This window comes from Carassius auratus, chromosome 5, assembly GCF_003368295.1.
Source record: "Carassius auratus strain Wakin chromosome 5, ASM336829v1, whole genome shotgun sequence".
In the NCBI taxonomy this organism is placed as follows: Eukaryota; Metazoa; Chordata; class Actinopteri; order Cypriniformes; family Cyprinidae; genus Carassius; species Carassius auratus.
The window spans coordinates 19,728,430-19,742,225 of record NC_039247.1 but is presented as its reverse complement, the minus strand read 5'-3'; the positions used below and the strand labels follow the sequence as shown (position 1 = coordinate 19,742,225).

Genomic DNA, 13,796 nt, shown 5'->3' with positions numbered 1-13,796 from the left:
ATTTTTACAGAGCATCAACGGAGTTGTGCAAGTGTTTGTGTTTGTTATCTGCATTTCAAAGATGCTTGTTTTACAAACAAGGCCCAGTTTGACGCCGGATTTGCGTATCGTTTATTTCTTAAGGATGATGCAATCCCAACGAAAAAGGGTCACAATCGTGTGTTGGAACCGCAGGCGGTGAGTAAAACTGCTTAAAATATCTCTGCCTCCTTGTTAGTGCGTCCCCTCCCGTGCCGGAGACCCGGGTTCGAGCCCCGCTCGGAGCGAGTCGTTGCTGCTGCTGCTCTCGTTCAGTTTCAGCCTCGGGATCTGATTCTGGATCATAAATAAACGGCTGAATCTGACTGTTAGCCATGGTTTGTTTTGGATGATGGTTTTTCCCTCACGGTAATGTCACAGTTTCCACATGCTCTCAATGCAAAAGCCTACTCGCGCTCGTGATTCTTTAGCTCCGCCCACATGTCACACATCCAGCCGGTCGTGTTTTTCCGGGAAAAATCGGTACAGACTATCTTTCTCTTATGAATATAATAAAACTAAAGACTTTTTGGAGTTATGAAGGATGCAGTACTACTCTATAGGTACTCAAGATTAACAGGATAGTGAGTGAAAACGAGCATTTCACCCCCCCCCCCCCTTTAAACTAAATGATTAATTCCAGTTGACCAGCTGCCGCTTGTGCTTTTGTGAATACTGTATGTTCTTATATTTCCCACCATCTTACCTTCACTCATCATGATTATTAACATGACAACATTGCTATTTTATGCCTAGTTACAGGGGCTGCATTATATTGTATTTGTACAGTGTTTCGTGTCCCGCAGATGTCACTGCGTTGTGCTCAACTAACTGACTCAGCTACGTAGTTTGGACTCTGTTGCTTATTTTTACAATTATTGGGTTTGCAATATACTAGGTTAGGGTTTTCTTGTTAGGATTTTCTTTCATTCATTTTTACAGCTCCCTCAATGTTGAAACTTAAGTGCAACAGCAAAATAAACCATAGTTGAGATTACGGTCTGTATTGAATTTGATCAAATGAGCACATTTATTAGCCACCTCTTTTAATAATGATCATTACTGAAATATACCCAAATGAACTGGAATCAAACTGATAGCTTGTGAGTCAGAATTGTCTCAAATAGGAAAACCTATATCTATATGAATCACTGGATTTACAAGTGGTGCATATTGTTTACTTGACTCTCTAAACATTTAATTTAAGTGTGTATATAATTTCAACACATTGAAGTAATAAATTAATTAAATATATCACTCAAGATAGATGAGAAAACAGAATGTACACAAAGAGCACGTGTGTGTGTGTGTGTGTGTAAATATTTGTCAGGGGAAGCAGTGTTTGTAATTTAATGGCTGTAGTGAGGCTGTCACACAGGGCTTGTATTTGGAAGGAAACCTGAGCCCCGCTCTGCAACCAGAGCTGAGGTCAGAGGTCACTGGCCCTGTTTAGTTAGGAATGCATTGTGTCATTTGGATAGTTCCAAACACGGCCCCCTTAAAATGCTTATTATTTAACCTCAAACACACTGGGCATGTTATTCCCATCCAAGCCTTTCCCCTGCAGTGATAACTGTCATGCAAGACAGGCAAAGACAATCCTCTCTGGAGTGATGAATGCTGGCTTGCGGAAGACGCACATTTCCAAAAGTACAACAGCATGTAAGCATGCATATATTCATATTTGTGCAGACGTCTAGTATTTCATATCGCCTCTCTTCTAACCTCCTCTGTCTTTACGGGAGGCCACGCTTAATTCTCTTAAAACATTTCCCCTTTTGACACCCACCTCCATTATTCATTGAGGAAAAAAAAACAAAACAAAACAAAACAGCCAGGTCTCATTCCTCATCTTAAGAGCAACATCTGTTAGCCAGTTCACAGGGAGAATCAATCAAAGATGGTATCTGTTGCCATGCTGCTAAACCCTGGCTTAGCGGAGACATTATGAAAATGTATGTATTACTTTGTAGTTGTTCTTGATGTATTAACCTTCTAAGGAAGACACGGGTCTAGGAGACAGGATGATCATTTCCTGGTATTTATTTTCTCATAAGCCTTCTATACCGTGGCTGTTGGTTGAGCAACAGTGGGACAGTTATATTGAATTAAAAGTTCTTGCAAGAAGTCTCTTATGCTTACTGTATTTGCAGGCTGCATAGTAAAAACAATGATATTATGAAATGTTCATACAATTTAAAACTAGATTTCTTACATATTTTAAAATGCCATTTAAACTGCATTTTCAGCATTAAATGGCATTACTCCAGTCTTCAGTGTCACATAATATCTAAGAAATCATTCTACTATTCTTAATAACTGAAGATTAAAAACACAAGATTATTTTTTTTTAAACATTTAAAAAAATTCATCAAGTTATTATATGTATGAAAAAAAGACAAAAACTTGATTTTGATGCACAAATATGAACAAACATGGCAGAGGGTCTGATGTTCTCTAGGCAGAACACTGATGATTAGTTGTGTTGGTGACGTTACAAGCCAACACAGCTGCCAATGAGATGCAGCACAGCGTGGAAACATCTTGTGTGGTACAGATCTCAAATTACCTGCTTCGTTCCACACATATTCAGAAAACAACTCCAAATAGAATAGATATTCTTACAAGGAACGGTACTGTTATGATCACAGAAAAGAACCATTCACTTTTTGACTTATAAGCATGAATGTTACTGGTATATCTGTAATATTGCATTTAAGCATCACCAAAGTGAACCTATGTACTGCAATACTTGGACTAACGTCTTTTCTTAAAAATAAAATAAAATAAAAATAAAAATAAACAGTTGGGCAGTATCAAAAGACTTGGCTTGTGAAACTGTGGAAGCCAGCTCAGGGGACAAATCTAAGGAAAACAGATGATATAAGGTTTCCCTCCTAATCATTTCAGGAATTTCATTATTTCCTATGAAAATATTTGGCTGGCTTTTTGGCTGTACAGAAGGGGAAAAGTGGTCAGGGAGTTTCATGATGAGATAAATAAGTCAGCTATAGAGTAAGTGCAAAAAGAGCTTGTTTTTAAAAAACGTAGGCCTCTGCTTTAATAAAAGTTCCACTACTGTAGGTCAATGCCACCTAATCTGAGTTCAGTTAAGTTTAATCCACTGGCTCACTTACAAATACACACCATGAATCAGATGTGGAAGTAGGCCTACTACAAAAACAGCAGGCCAAAGTAGGCATATGTCTAGCCAAAGCATGCAGGCATCAGTGGTCATGTATTGCACTATGCTGCTCACGATCATTTGAAGCCACATAACGAATCACTAGGCTCACATTCGGAGGTGATCACCTTTATGAATGCCAAATTAGTCTTCCTGGACATCTTAAAAGTAATCCATTCCTATCTACACATTAGCATGCACAGTACAGGCTTGTGTCATAGGAAGGCTGTCCATTAAACGTGCAAAAAGGGGTTGGGGAATGGTGCAGACGTCACTGCTGATCAGTTCCGCCTGACTGCACTCAGAGTGCTCCAAGTGGTGTGTTGACGCATTTATATTTAATGCCTATTAAATGCATGATTATGGCTTCATCCATTTACACCCATGTATTATTCATCTGAATCAGTAAAGACGGCCTTACATCCAGATGTACTGAGTGTGGTTTTGCGTAGAGCTGCTCGGGGCCGGTTGGCATGGCAGTGTTCACCAGTTGGCAGAGAGGGCTGTAATTTTCTCAGCCTTTCAGGGATCTTTTCGTCAGCTCCAACTACATAAGAGGAGTGATCAATCATCTATACAATTAGCATCATGCACAACCAGGCGTGAAGTTCACAGGCTAGCCTCTACAGGAATAATATAATTCACAGACAAGTTACCTTTAAAGGGGCTGGAAGAGAGGACGATAAATTTATGCTAAGTCTACGGAAAACGAGGGCTGGTTGATGTATGAAGAAAAGAGAACTGAAGTAGATAAAACTGGAAATATTGTATTAAAAGAATAGAGTAAATGATCACTTTCACTGTAGTCTCTCAGCAGGGGCGGCTTAACATTGTCAGTGGCCCTAGGCTGCTCTTTGTGTGAGGAAATGTATTTCGTACCATTACATGGTTCACACAAGTAGTAAGGTGAACTGGCATGCACACTCACATTGAGACAGCCAAACCTACAGTGTTTCCTTTACATTCAGTGTCCCAACAGGATTTTGTGGGTGCATATTGGTTGCAAAAAAAAAAGAGTCTACTTCTACTTTCAGAGTATGAATTATTTTATGCAGTAAAATACAACAACATGTACAGTACTGTGCAGAAGTCTTAGGCCACTAGTATTTCCACCAACAAAAAAATGGTTTAACATCAATCTTTTGATGTAGTGTGTCAGTAGTAAATATCAGTTTACATTTCCAAACATTATTTTTCCCATTAATTGTAATAATCCAGTGAGATTTCTGTTTGCACAAGGAGTTTGACAGCAGCCAGTGCTCAACACGGAGAGATGATCTCACCATCATCAGTCTGTCTGAAATAACATGAAGAAACAGAATGAACTGAGACAGACTGAGTCCAGAAGAACTGTGGCAATGTCTCCAAGACATTTCAAGAAACCTACCTTCAAAGCTGCCTGACAAATACTGTGCAAGTGCACCTAGGACAAAAGCTTTTTTTAATGCATAGAGTGGTCACACCAAATGTTGATTCAATTTATTTAATTAAATAGAAGATAATTAATCAACTCTATTTATGGCACTATGTTTGACTGCATCCTCACTTTACAGCATTTTTACTCAAGTGCCAAAATGTTGAACAGTACTGTAGCTTTGCAGGTTTTCTGAAGCATTTTGGAGAAGCATTTCTTCTGGATTTAGTTGGTCTCAGTTTGTTCTGTTTCTTCATGTTATTTCAATTTAAATTAGGTTTAAATAGTAATTTTCCAACGTCTGACAATTAAATTGTGTAAAATGTTTACAAAAATGTTTATATATATATATATATATATATATATATATATATATATATATATATATATATATATATATATATATATATATAGCATATTTATTTTCTGCTGTGTCTTTAATACAAATTCAAACAGTTTGTTATTCAGTTGAAACTGTACACTTCATTTAATAATGTATATTATCAACTATATTAAAATGTTTTACTACAAGTAAAGTATATAAATATTGCTGTTGATTCCTATGCAGTGTTGTGTGTGAGTGTGTGTGTGTGTTTGTGTGTTTGTGTATGTGTATATATATACACCCACACACCCACACCCACCCACACACACGCATACACACACACACACACACACTCACAAACACATAAGTAAAAATTATTACATTTACATTTTCACTGTTATTTGTGAAATATTATGGGGTCCATAAAAGGACATGGTCATGGAGGTTTAAAAAAAAATTATTATTGCTTTCAAGTTCTTGAAATTTTTTTGCTTTCCACGGAGAAACGTTTTCTACACTCACAAATGTTTTATGATGGAAATGATAACTATATTTAATTTTTTTTTGTCAGAGAACACAAATGTTTTGAGAGATAATACTTATGATACAGATATAACTGTTTTGCAACCGAAAGCATAGTAAAAGCGTTGATACTACTGTTTTTTCTTTTTATTTTATTTATTTATTTATTTTATCGCCGTGTCCCCTTTAGGGGCATTAAATACAGTCTAAAAACTTGCCTTGATAATTTTTAACAGTTTTTTTTTAAATGTTATGCATTAAACACTGTGTATCTATGTGGCAATATTGGCTGTTTCAAAACTATTATCCTTAAAAATAAAAAATAAAAATTGAATATTAAAAGGCAGAAAAAACATTCATGACTCAACATGAGCTATGTACCGTCACATTTCATGCAGACAGCCGGACACACAACAATGACAATGCAACAAAGCATCAGCATTATTTGGTTCGCGTAAATCTCTCACTTTATTTCAGAAGCCAAATATATTTAGAATACAATTAAAGCTCAGAAACTAGTTCATTGCAAGTAAGTGTGTCCACTGCTGTAACTGCGGTGGAGTGGAAGTCCCCAATGAAAAGGGCTCTGCACACAAATGAATCAGCTGGCCTCACAGTGGCATGTTAAAGCACTATTTAATTGCTGCAGTTTAAAAAGAGGAAATCCTTCTGTCCTCAGGGCTTAACTCTTTATCCAAACTAACTTCTGAACACCAGGGGTTGGACCTTGTGATTGTGTGGGTAAGGGTGTGTGGCATTGCATGCAATACAGAGGAAGGCAGATCTTTATTTTGCCACTTGTGTAGACTTGTGTGGTCTCTCAAGCCTCCATAAGAATAAAAAGGTGCTAAGAGTGTGCTTTTCCTGTCCAAATCCTTGATAAGGTAACTGGCTATTAGCCGGCTTAGTTTACAAGCCGAGTGGCTTAGATTATGCTGCAGAGTGAAGTCTCACAAAAGGCTTACAGAGATACTATTATTATTTGAGTTGGATGCCCTCTTCAAGAGAGTCCTGGACAAAGCAGGAGGAAAGAGAGCGCACAGCGGTACAACATACCTTTGACTATTCTGAGACAATCAGGTATGCGATCGAGATACACTTAGGAATGCAATGCATTTTCTTTTCTCTCTTGCACTGCTGTGACCTTTGAATCGCCAGTGAACAGTGAAAGTACTGCACTTAAGCTCAATTTATTCCTGAAATTCATGTCAATTCAGGTATAGACGACCATGTTTATATAAAATCCGCATGTGTGAACTGAAACCGAACAGCTAGTTTTTAAAGAAGTGATGATATCACTCTCTTTTTGACACTGAGAGCTTGTCTGAAGTGCTTGAAAATGAGCCAGATGTATGGGTTTCGACTCATGCAATTACACAGACTTGACTCATTTTTATACTGTCTCGCTCTACCACCGTTTCCCCCACCAGCTCTGCAGTCGTGGGGTGACCCAAACATATCATTTAAATGCATTAGCTTTAAGTGCACATTGAAAATGTCAGTGGTGGTTTAATGGAAATGGTCAATGTTGTAACATTGATGCAGTACTGTTCAAAAGTTTTTGGTCAGTAGGTGTTGGCAATGTGGCAAAAATGTCATATCATGATTTTTTTTAAATGAAAATCATGATTCTTTATCACGATTGTTTTAATATTTAGCAAGTTTTCTAAGCAGCATAGACAAACTAATTTCCCTGTTTTAAAAACAAAGCCTCACAATAAATATAAATATAAAATAAAGAAATGGCAGATATTTAGGCCAAAGTGGGCGACGATAAAATTTGTCATTATTTTATCTTGTTATTAAAAATAAAATAAAAAATCACATATTATAAATCAACCCTCTACATTGAGACTAAATCTCCACTCTGGGCGACTAAATAAGGTTTAATATTAGCCAATGGCTAATAAATTCTCAGATTTTACTCGCCAGTGTGTGACAGGTAAGTATAAGTATAGCACAGTTTAGCACTCGCCGAACACACTAACTGAGCACTTCAGAATTTCACTCTCCATCAAGTGATCTGTGCTATTTTTCAGATCATCTCAATGCGCAGTGCACCTGTATTTGACGCAAGTTACCACAAACTCTAGTGTGAAGGTGCACAACTTGTTGTCACTTTGTCTCGCTCATGCAGAGAGATAGAGAGAGAGAGTTGACAAGCTACATGTAAACAATATTCTTTGTTGTATTTTCCTGCCAAAATAACGGTGTTCCTTTGGAATTCTTCAGCTTTTAAGAACTGCTGGGTTCTCCTGTAGTGGGAGGAACTAATGCACAAATGGCAATCTCATTGGCTGGAGCTCACCTCTTATCGTCCCTGAACTGATTTCAGCAAACCAGTTTGAGCGAATGCACACAACCTGATTAATATTCATGTATTGTATTCCATAGCATTTAAGAAATGTAATGAACAAATATAAAAATAAAACACTGTATAAATTATACATTGATTCATACTAAAGTAACTATGTTAAAGTTCTTCAGTCAAGAGTAGTGAGTGATTTTTATCTTTGTGTTTTGTTGTTTTATTAATATTAGTTCACCAAAAAATGTTAAGTCTGATATCATTTGCCAGCTCTCAAGTTGTTTTAAACCTGATTGAGTTTTTCTTCGGTTAAACATACGTAAATGTTATGTTGAAGAATGTGGGTTTCCAAACTGTTGCTGTTCCCCTGACACTTCCATAGGATTTTTTCCCCTACTATTAAAGACCAGTGATGGGAATAACGGCGTTATAAATAACGGCGTTACTAACGGCATTACTTTTTCCAGTAACGAGTAATCTAATTGATTACTCTTCTCATCTTAATAACGCCGTTACCGTTACTGCCAAAAAATGCGGCGCGTTACTATAACTGATGATGAAGCTGTTTTTTTTTTTTCATCAGACCAACTAGATCTCTGAGCGAGAGGCAAATACTTTTTTTTTACTGTTCTTCCTTGGTTAGTGGGCAGAGCACGAGACAAGCGCATAAATGCTGACGATTGGCTGAGGTAGAGTAAAATTTCATTGTAAGCCAATCAGAATTAGAGTTGGGCGGGTTTTCGAAAGCACGCATAGTAGTGATGGGAATTCGGCTCTTTTGACTCAGCTCACTGAAAAGAGCCGGCTCTTTGGCTCACAAACGGCTCTTTAAATGACTTTGACTATAATATTTCAATTTTTATTACATAATTATTTAATTTCTATAGGCTAAATTTGAAAAAATAGAGTTGGCTCTTCAGATATGCGAGCCAGCTCCCGAAGTTCAACTAAAAAAGCCGGCTCTTAGAGTCGGCTCATTCGCGAATCGCGAACGACTCATCAAAAGCTCATTCGCGAACGAGTCGATCCATCATCACTAACACTCATTCGCGAACGACCCATCATCGGACAGGACAGGACACACAACGAACAACACAAGCCAGTCAGTCAACGAGAGACAGGTATGGCGACGAGCCCAAATAATCCAAAAGTAGCCTTCTCTAAATAGAAGTATATACATTACTTTTTCCTTCAAGAAATTAAAGAAACAATAAAAGGAAATATCAAAAGTTCCCAAAAATCTATCGTGTTATTTGCATTGATCCACTATATAAACATAATATCTACATACATGCCATTTGATTGGAGGCTAGTCTCACTTTGTCCCACAGCAACTTTTTTTTTTAGATGTGTGTACAATGTTTCATGTTTCTGTTAATAATGTATTGTATTAAGTGTCCATTTCTTTATAATATTCAGATTTATCATAAATAATTGAACATGCACATGTATTTTAAGTTCCTTTAAAGAGGGGTAGAGGTGGGGTCACGTTTGAGCATTTAAAATTTAATTTTACTTGAAAGTAACGCAATAGTTACTTTCTTAAGTAACTAGTTACTTTAAAAATGTGTAACTGAGTTACTAATTTAGTTACTTTTTGGAAGAAGTAACTAGTAACTGTAACTAATTACTTTTTAAAAGTAACTTGCCCAACACTGTTAAAGACAATGGGGTCCAGCAACTCTGGTAACACACTTTCATCAAAATATCTTCTTTGTGTTCAGTACAAGAAAGAAATTAATACAGGTTTGGTACAATATGAAAGCGAGTAAATAATAACAGAATAAAAATTTCGGGGTGAACTATCCCTTTAATGACAGCACGTTTAGCACTATTAGTCTGCTGTCTCTTTAAGACCTGCGCGTGTCTAATATACAGCGTGTCTAATATACAGGCACACATCAGTTTTTCTTTCTTTTAACCGTTTACTTTCACTTTAGACATAACCAACAATGTTTATATGTAAACCTTGTGTGTTTTTAAAACTATTAGCGCAATCAGATGCAATATTTGCGATATTTCTTCAAAAACAGATTCTGGAGACGTTTTAATCATCTTTGTTCAAAAATCATAATCTTGCACAGATAAACGCTGGATTTTCAAAAGTGTGAAGACATTTATTCATATTTTTTTCACACAGCATTCTTGAATGATAGATTTATTGGCGGCACAGCCCTTTACACTTTAAATTTTCATGCCCCTAAATATGATGCTGAACAAAGCGAACTGTGACTGGTTCCTTTATATGTCTGTCAGACAGCCTCTTGGGTGATTCTTAGCCAATAAAAGCTGCCATGGAGTCCATACCTTCTGCAGTCAAAACTCTGGCTATACGAGACTAGAACTAGCACTAATTTATTATAGCAACCTGTATATAAATTATTTGCTTTAAGATTAAGGCAACTAAGTAATTATTAACAAAAAGCCCAATTCAATATATAGCATTCATCACTGAAAGAAAACAGATATAAAAAAAGGTTAAGGGGGGGGGGATGTTTTCACTCAATATCCTGTTAATCTTGAGTACCTACAGAGTAGAAATGCATCCTTCATAACTCCAAAAAGTCTTTAGTTTTAAGAGAAAGATAGTCTGTACCGATTTTTCCCGGAAAAACATGACCGGCTGGAGGCGTGACGTGTGGGCGGAGCAAAAAAAATCACGCGTGCCAGTAAGCTTTTGCGTTGAGAGCATGTGGAAACTGTGACATTACCGTGAGGGAAAAACCATCATCCAAAACAAACCATGGCTTACAGTCAGATTCAGCCGTTTATTTATGATCCAGAATCATGATTTCAACCCGAGGCTGAAATTGAACGAGAGCAGCATCAGCAACGACTCGCTCGCAGTTTTACTCACCGCCTGCGGTTCCAAAACACGATCGTGACCCTTTTTCGTTGGGAATGCATCATCCTTAAGAAATAAACGATACGCAAATCCATCATCAAACTGGGCCTTGTTTGTAAAACAAGCATCTTCGAAATGCAGGAAACAAACAAAAACACTTGCACAACTCAGTTGATGCTCTGTAAAAATAAACTCCATCCACTGGTCCCTTAATGCTGTTTTTTTTTTGGTAATCTGTGCAGGATTGTCTTGCCCTGGCAACCAAAATCACACTTCTTTTGTGACTTTAAAAATTAAATAATTAAATAATTTTGCTGAAATCAGTTCAGGGACGATAAGAAGTGAGCGCCAGCCAATGAGATTGCCATTTGTGCATTAGTTCCTCCCACTACAGGAGAACCCAGCAGTTCTTAAAAGCTGAAGAATTCCAAAGGAACACCGTTATTTTGTCCAGAAAGGTAAGAAAAACATCATCAAAGTAGTCCATGTGACATCAGAGGGTCAGTTAGAATATTTTAAAGCATCGAAAATACATTTTGGTCCAAAAATAGCAAAAACAACGACTTTATTTAGCATCGTCTTCTCTTCCGTGTCTGTTGTGAGAGAGAGTTCAAAACAAAGCAGTTTGTGATATCCGGTTCGCGAACGAATCATTCGATGTAACCAGATCTTCTTGAACCAGTTCACCAAATCGAACTGAATCGTTTTAAACGGTTCACGTCTCCAGTATGCATTAATCCACAAATGACTTAGGCTGTTAACTTTTTTAATGTGGCTGACACTCCCTCTGAGTTCAGACAAACCAATATCCCGGAGTAATTCATTTACTCAAACAGTACACTGACTGAACTGCTGTGAAGAGAGAACTGAAGATGAACACTGAGCCGAGCCAGATAACGAACAATAGACTGACTCGTTCATGAGTCAAGAACTGGTTGCATCGGTTTTCGGATCACCAGTAGTTCTTTCGGACAGTTCGACTCAATAAACCGGTTGAAGAAAACGGTTCACCGGTTCTTTTGCGCTCGACGTAATGACGTCATTTGTGATGATTGCCCTTGATTCAAGCCTTCGGTTTACCCGCGCTTATAACATTAGCACAGAATCAGTTCAGAATCAATCACTAAAAGAATCAGTTCAGTTCAGATGCTCTGTGTGTCGGTCTGCTTCACGCTGAATCACACTTGCGCAGTATCATCAGCTCCTCAGTTCACGAATTGAACGCGCCTGACAGAAACGGCTCTTCATTCGTGAACGAGTCAATCTATTGTTCGTTATCTGGCTCGGCTTTGTGTTCATCTTCAGTTCTCTCTTCACAGCAGTTCAGTCAGTGTACTGTTTGAGTAAATGAATTATTCCGGGATATTGGTTTCTTTGAACTCAGAGGGAGTGTCAGCCACATTAAAAAAGTTAACAGCTTAAGTCATTTGTGGATTAATGCGTATTAGAGATGCGACCGTTTAAAATGATTCAGTTCGATTTGCTGAACTGAATGATTCGTTCGCAAACCGGATATCACAAACTGCTTTGTTTTGAACTCTCTCTCACAACAGACACGGAAGAGAAGACAATGCTGAATAAAGTCGTCGTTTTTGCTATTTTTGGACCAAAATGTATTTTCGGTGCTTCTAAAAATTCTAACTGACCCTCTGATGTCACATGGATTACTTTGATGATGTTTTTCTTACCTTTCTGGACATGGACAGTATACCGTACACACAGCTTCAATGGAGGACTAAATCTAAAATATCTTAAACTGTGTTACAAAGATAAACGGAGGTCTTAAGGGTTTGAAACAACATGAGGGTAAGTTATTAATTACATAATTTTGCTATCTGGGTGAACTAACCCTTCAATAACAAGGTCTGTTGAAAATTGCAGATTTTTAAGTTGACTGCAACATCTGCATAGGTCTTGGGCAACAACAAATTCACCACAGCATTTGATTTCATTGTTCTGTTCTTGCACAACTCTTTGTTCATGCATTCTTGTACAATCAAAAAGGAATGTCAAATCACTTCGTTATGCAGCCTTCGGCAAAGCTCTCCAGACATACCATAATCAAATCAAAACAAGCAACAACTTGGAGTGCTCTGCGCTTGACCACATGCTCTAGTCTCATCTCACACACGAACACACAAAAACGTCAACAGAACAAACTGCAATTACAGCAAAAACAAATACGGTGAACTAAGGATCTGTAACCACATACGGACAGGAAGCAATATGATTGTGCAATTTGCAAGCAGTACCATAGTGCAATGAGTTTATGAACCTGGAACCAATATTTTAATTTATAGAACCTCTCAAAGGTAAGTGATGCCTTTTATATTTAATTTGTTCCGATTTACAGATATTGAATATGCAATCATTCAACCATATTCAGTTTCTGTTTCCTGAGAATAAAACTTTCATCTTGGACCTTGACATGCCTCTCTTTTTTTTTATCTGGCACAGATCACTAGTTGTCCTTAAATACCCTTGTTTGTTCTGATTAAATACACTAAACTGCACTAAATGATAATCAGTGGTTTTGCTTTCAATAGCAGACATACGGTTTCAAAAGTCCACCTGTGAAACTGCTTCATGTCCTTGTTTTTATTTTATTTTTTTTATTATAAACACATAACCAGCACAACAATTTAAGTGATATGTTGTATTAGAAAAATTAATATGAATAAATACGAACTTTTTATTTCACAATTTGTCCACAATTCTGATGTAAACTTGGACTTAAGAGAACCCTGTACATTTCAATGTTAACGCTACTTGCAAACTTACTGCCTCTGCAAAATCTAGTTAAAGGGATACTCCACCCCAAAATGAATCACTTTACCCTGTAAAATGTCATTCCAAACCTATTAAAATGTGTTCATCTTCTGAACATAATTTAAGATATTTTGGATGAAAACTTGTAAGCTTAACAAAAATAATGACTTTATTCAACAACTCATCTCCTCTGTGTCTCTCCGAATCACTGTAGCCCCATTTTGGAGAATGTCATCCGCGCTGCACGGATGGGCTGTTTTTGTTCAAATAAAAGCATAAATACACGTAGAAACCATATCCTTGTTGCACAGCTGACACAGAAGAGCGTATGCTGCTTGGGTTCAGTGGATATTCTCCAAAATTGCACTATAGTGATCCGGAAAGATATATATTTTTTCACGTTTAAAAAGT

General features: G+C 37.2%; 1 protein-coding gene across 3 annotated transcripts in view; it reads right to left on the bottom strand.

The window, feature by feature from the left end:
• Nucleotides 1-13,796, bottom strand: part of LOC113079934 (pappalysin-1-like) — an 84,930-nt gene that overhangs the window by 57,906 nt on the left and 13,228 nt on the right. The gene's annotated exons all lie outside the window — the stretch shown is intronic.